Source organism: Rhipicephalus microplus, unplaced genomic scaffold, assembly GCF_043290135.1.
Source record: "Rhipicephalus microplus isolate Deutch F79 unplaced genomic scaffold, USDA_Rmic scaffold_27, whole genome shotgun sequence".
In the NCBI taxonomy this organism is placed as follows: Eukaryota; Metazoa; Arthropoda; class Arachnida; order Ixodida; family Ixodidae; genus Rhipicephalus; species Rhipicephalus microplus.
Window position 1 is genome coordinate 6,342,408 of NW_027464600.1, and position 6,000 is coordinate 6,348,407.

A 6,000-nucleotide genomic window follows, 5' to 3' on the forward strand; every position below is an offset into this window, starting at 1 on the left:
TGGGTTTGTTGTTTAAACCACCAATTCTAGTTCTACAAGCTGTTACTACAGGCTTCGTTTGCAGTATATTGTTGAGAAGATATGATACAAGAGATGCATGGTGCAATGATGGCCGACAGGTTCGTCGAGAGCTTATGTGTCGTTGTCACTCAAGACGAGTAAATTCCCTTGCTGGCAAAGCTCTCTCGAGTGGGCCCGACCAGCAGAGGTATGAGTGCGCCATTTGCCGGAGTGCGTTTAAAGACTCTTTGTATTGCGATTGTTCACCAAATACCGGGTTTGTTACACAGCTCAAGTTAGCATTTTTTTGGGCCAAACAATTTGTGTTCGCGTGTTTGTCGGTGCAGTATGTACATGTCGAAGCCGGTTCACGCTCTGTGCTCCCAGTTGTGTTGCTTTGCAGTGCAATGTTCTTATCAAAACAGTCGAGCTGCTGTTGTGAAACGTTCAAGATCCCTCCTATTCCATGAACAAACACAAACACTACCTGCAGTATTACTGATACAGTTATTTTTTTTTCTCACACTTGTCTTCAACAGGTGGTTTTCAAAGCAGTGTCCTTCGAGTGTTACCATTAGTACACAGAAGCGCTGCAAGTAGGCTTCAGTAAATGACATAAGCCAGCACCAGTGTTTATCCCCATGCCCGTTCAGCAGTTCAGATTGAACAGCGTCATGAACTCGAAAAGTCGGGGTTTCAAAACGGAATAACAATCAAGGAACACAAATTGCGCATGAAAATTTTGGTGGTTCATAAAAATATGTAACGCTAACATAGTGACATCTCATTATTGCTGACTGGTGCACCATTAGCTCAATGTCTTGTTTGTGTAGACTATAGAAAGGTGTAGAGTCGGGAATACGACCGTGGTTGTCTGGTGTCTTCTCATTAGTTCTTCATCTACTTTATTCGTCTTACGAATTTGATAGGCTGAAAATAATGGTGCCTGTAGTGTATTACTACTGGAATCTCTGGAATCAACTTTCGAATCGACCGCATTGGTTGGCAGACACGTGCGTCAGCTCTCCCGAAAAAGAAAACAAAAAATCAAACAGAAGTTAGTTTGGACTTTTCCTACAAGAGAGTTCTTCTAGTCTAGTCCAGCTGCAGGGTGCGTAGTTTTTCACGCGTCACGCAAGTCGTTTGCGGGAATGAAAGGTGAACCTGTCGTCAAATTGCGTAAGTGGAGTTTACCTGGCTAGTGGTATAAGGACGTTGCAGTCGATGGAAACCTAGTCTCCGTTACCAGGCGACAGCCCGGACAGTTGCTGTTTCTCACCTATAGTGAAGGACACATCTGATAGAACAAGACTCGTAAAGTCTGTGTTGTGGCGGAGGTACTCCAATGCATTTATATAAAGAATGTCTCAAAGGTCAGGGATATATTTCATTCTACACGTACACTGCGTGCGGAAAAAAAGTGCGAGAACTTGTGAAGTTGGTATCAAAGTGTCGGGTGAGAGAGGGATTTTGTATATGTTCTGTACATAGCTATTTAAGAAAAAAGGAAAGGTCACCATTTTTGTATATAATAGATGGTACGTGCGTCAAGACATCCTAGTGACGAAACGAGTATGTATCGTATTCGTTTTCTGACCACGCCTTGAAGAGTTCACTCAAGAATGTGCTGGATCTTGTGCCAAATGTTTCATTGCGGTTTTTAGAGTTGCATTAGAGACCATGCGTGTTTGAAGTTTTTCACGTGTTCGCGAATACAAACGCTGAACTACAGTTATCACATGTTTGTCCTACGCACCACGTTAAAGAACTGTCCTGGTGTGCAATTTATTAAATGATGAGTGTCGATTCACTAAGTACACCGATGAAGTGTACTACGAGTTAAAACTATAAATATGGAATGATCTTCTTCTTTCTTGTTTTTTTTAAAGGCAGGAAAATCTAGGTTATACGGCTCAAGCACCACTTTTCTTTTATTACGAGGCTCATTTTGTGCACTTTCTTTAGGATCATGTTCGCTCAAATCGTTTTTCATGGATTCAAGAGCATGCGCTTTTAAGTATGAAGAAGTATCAAGTCATATTTTAACGCACCTCTTAAGCGATGACTCCAAAGGAACGATACCAATAGTTCTTTTTTTTATTCAATAGGAGCTGTGTATACCTGCTCCGCAAAACGTTTTTCACATATAAGTGCCCAGATACACTTCCACTAGAATCCATCTTGATTGGCGAGGTGAATGACGCGTTATAATGTTTTGTATTGCAGCTGTAGTTTACAAAACTTTAGGCAATATCTCTATCGTTACCACTGTATATTGTCGTATGCTGCCGAAGACAATATGCACATCATAACCAGTTTCATCCTTCCTGTGATCGCTGTTGAGTGGAAATGAAAACCTGTATATACACAAATACAGCTTACGAGAAAAAAAAAGTCGTAAAAGGATATATCAGCCAATCATGATGCGCGATATATGAGTATTTAGGATGGATTACCAATAACAAAACGCATTTACGAATCAGAAGTTTCGCGAATTCTAACCCAGTATTGTAGCCAACAAAAAAAAAACTGAAATATTTCGTCATTGCTACTATGAAATACCGGGATTCAGAAAACAGCGTGGTCGTTCTAAGACGCGCGACTTGCGACACAACCAGTGTAAGATACCTGCCAGCTCCAAATCTACGTAGACAAGTGAAATGAATTTTCCGCGTGTTGTCGTACGTCATTATGCCTCTGAGGTTTCACGCACGCAGTTGGAACTTCGGGTTTTCAGTTGGATATAAATCGCTGCTATAGGTAAAAAAAAACAATCTAAACGTCAAGATGAAGACGAAGAGACCTTCTCCATTCACATCACCGGCGATCCGGTAACGCGAATTCTGTGACCCGTGCAGATCCTGCAACTTGAACATTTGTATATATAAAGCTTTCTTATTTTGTAAAGTTGGTATGATGCACCTGTATACACACAAAGGTTAAAATGTGTGTTTAAAACACAAGTTGCCTTGGTGGTCGTGAGGTGAGAGAATCGGTCGTTCTTATTTAACACTTCTCTTCAGCCTGAAAGTTCAGTGCATACGGAGGATGATTTGTGCTAAGTAGAACTCATTGTGGCAGGAGGGCAGGCGCGGTAATTTAGCGAGTCCTCGCGATTAGTGTTCAGGTAATTCCGAATTACCAGCGCGTCGAAGTGCGTAACCCCAAATAATTTGCAGCAGAGCAACTTGCGTGTCACGTTCGTTGCCTAAATTATTGCATTTGGCTTCACGCGCCGGACTCTTGTATGCACTGCTAACTTGCTTGTAAATCTTACGTGTTTAAAATGTCGTGGTTAAAACGATTAAAATTGGTGCGCGTTATTTTTTCCGTGAACAATAAGTGTGTTGTTTTTAAGTAATTAAACTCTGCTCGAAATGTGTTCTTTTCACTATTTGCGCGCGTACTGACTGGTTGAAGGGACGAAGCTGCTACGGAATTTATACGATGTTGCGATTAGAGACTGCGTGATGAATGTTCTAACGAATATTTCTGTTGAAACCTTCTTAGTTCAACAAAGAACTTGACGCGTATGACGTAGTTCGTCGCATTGTAACGCTTTACATCTCTCTTCTGTGTCACAACTCTGCTGTGCTGCCGGCTGCAAAACTGTCCTCGCTCATCTCTCATATTAAAAAAAGGACTCATCGAGAGTATTTCATTCACTTCATTGTTCGTCATCATATAGCTCCCTTACATAAAAGTTTCAGCCATTGCTGCGTAGTTGTAATGTCGTAATGTGTAGCCGTTTTTGAAACGTACCGAATCGACTTCAAGTGCGGCCAACAAACCGTTGCTGGCATGCCAAGTCTGGCGCTTCCGTAAGCTATCCGCGGAAAATATGCTCTCCGTAATTCATTCCGCAGAGCCCCGACAATGGTAGCTGTGCCCGTGTAACCTTCAGACGTGAAGCAATACCTCACCTGTTACGTGTGCATGCATGTGTGTGTCTGAGCATGTGTGTTCAGCATGGAGCCAATGAGTTTTGTTCTACTTCTGAATTGGCAATCAATGCTGAAATTTCTCGGAGGAAGGCGCATTGTGAACTTAGTTCGAAATGTTATAAATATTTTTTCGAGTTCCTATAGTCTATATATTTATGGCGAATACTCCACTGCTTGGCCATTATCTATTGTGAGGTATTCATAAATCAGTAGTTACAGTAACATTGTAGACAATTTAAAAAAAACACTGAATGGTATGAAAATTGAGAAAATTAGTTGTCCAAATATATAAAATGAGCGAATACTTCTGTAATGAACGATCAAGATCATGAGAGCAATGTACCATACGTATGGTATTGCTGTATTATAAATCATGAGTAATACAATCACGAAAAGTCCTTTCTTAAGAGGAAGATGGTCTTTGAATATTTTGTGGCCTGCTTTCTGCATATTCACGACGTATGGGCTTAGTGCGTAAGCACTTCGCACCTCGGATGTTAGGTTCAGCTCCACTTTTCGGTTCGAATTCTCGAACTGGACAAGTTGCACAACTGACGCTCGCCTTACTCACCAAACTACAATTTCGTAGCACGACTCCTGGTGGAGTACGCTGCTGCTAAAGATTAGGCACATTTGTATAAGCGGTTGAAACAAGATGACCTTTTTCAATTCTTTTGCTGCAACTGCCATGTTGATTCTTCATTCCAGGCCGACAACTGCGTAATTAAGGCCAATGTTTGAGTGTAGCTGCAATTGTCACACAGTCTCGGGAATGCAATTGTTCTCTCATTTGCGTGACGACATCTGTGTGTCTATACATTGTATATATATATATATATAGTAGACAAGTCACAGAAAACACGTGACCACATCGACACGATTCCTCGCATGTAAATAGGGGCGTGCATGCATCGTACTCCAAGCTGTCTCTGTCTACTTGCCTGGTGTAGTTGTAATCGTTTACGTGCGTGTGTGATAAAAACAAGCAAACGCACTCACACACAGAATCAAACACACAAAGAAAACGAACTGAACAGCCGCTGTAACAATGTGTCGTAATGCCATGCATGCGTAGTGCGACGTAGTTTGGTCAGCGCGTTCCCCCACTCGTAAAATATACTGCGCCCTCCGCCAGCAATCGCGAGGTGGTTTGTAACGAACACACGTTAACTCCTTGTGGCGGCAAGGTGTGTGCGAAAATGGCGACACTAAGCCCAACTCATCATTGAACGTGCGCGCTTGACTTTGCATCTTGCTCACACGCGCGCGTACACACCATTGTTTTTTTTTTGTAAAAAACAAATGCACGTCATCGACATCATCCGTATTTAACTGCACGTCTTAGTAGTCTTTTACTAACTGTGTTCCCGGATTTTTCTTCAGGGCCTGTATTGATGCGTCTGTTACATAAAAGGGGCATTTCATCTCAATCGTTGGATGAAACGAAGGCAAAAAAAGAAAGCACGAGCGGGAGCTACTTATCAACTAGCACGGCTCACTCGCCCCCTTTCTTACCCGCAATAAGCGCTTTGCCTCATGTCCAGACTCTTCTTGTGCATGCGTTTCCCTGTGTCAACAATATCATGGTCGCGGGTTCCATGCCAGCCGCAGCGGTCGAATTTCGATGGAGGCGAAAGGGTTGAAGCCGTTGAGTTGAGGTCTACCGTGCTATGTCAGGGCACGTAAAATAAAACCGTATGGTCAAAAAATTTCTGGAGCCCTCCACTACGGGGTCTTTTATATATTATCATAGTTTTGAGACGTCAAATCCTAGATATTATTATTAACAACTCGTCACACGCTTCGTGAACTACCGAAGACGTAATTGAGCAGTCAATACAATATAGAGTGCTTCACGCATCGGCGACCCGGTATGATTAATAAAGGGAAAAATAAACTATGGCCCAGCATATCTGATTAGGCATATTGCTCGAGACTTCGTTTCGTATATGGGGCAATTGGTGGCCTCGGGAAGCAATTTTTGTCTGTGATGTGAATGTTTAATGAAACTTAGGCGGGCAACCGCCATGCTGCTCATTCCTCAGAACGCGTGAGA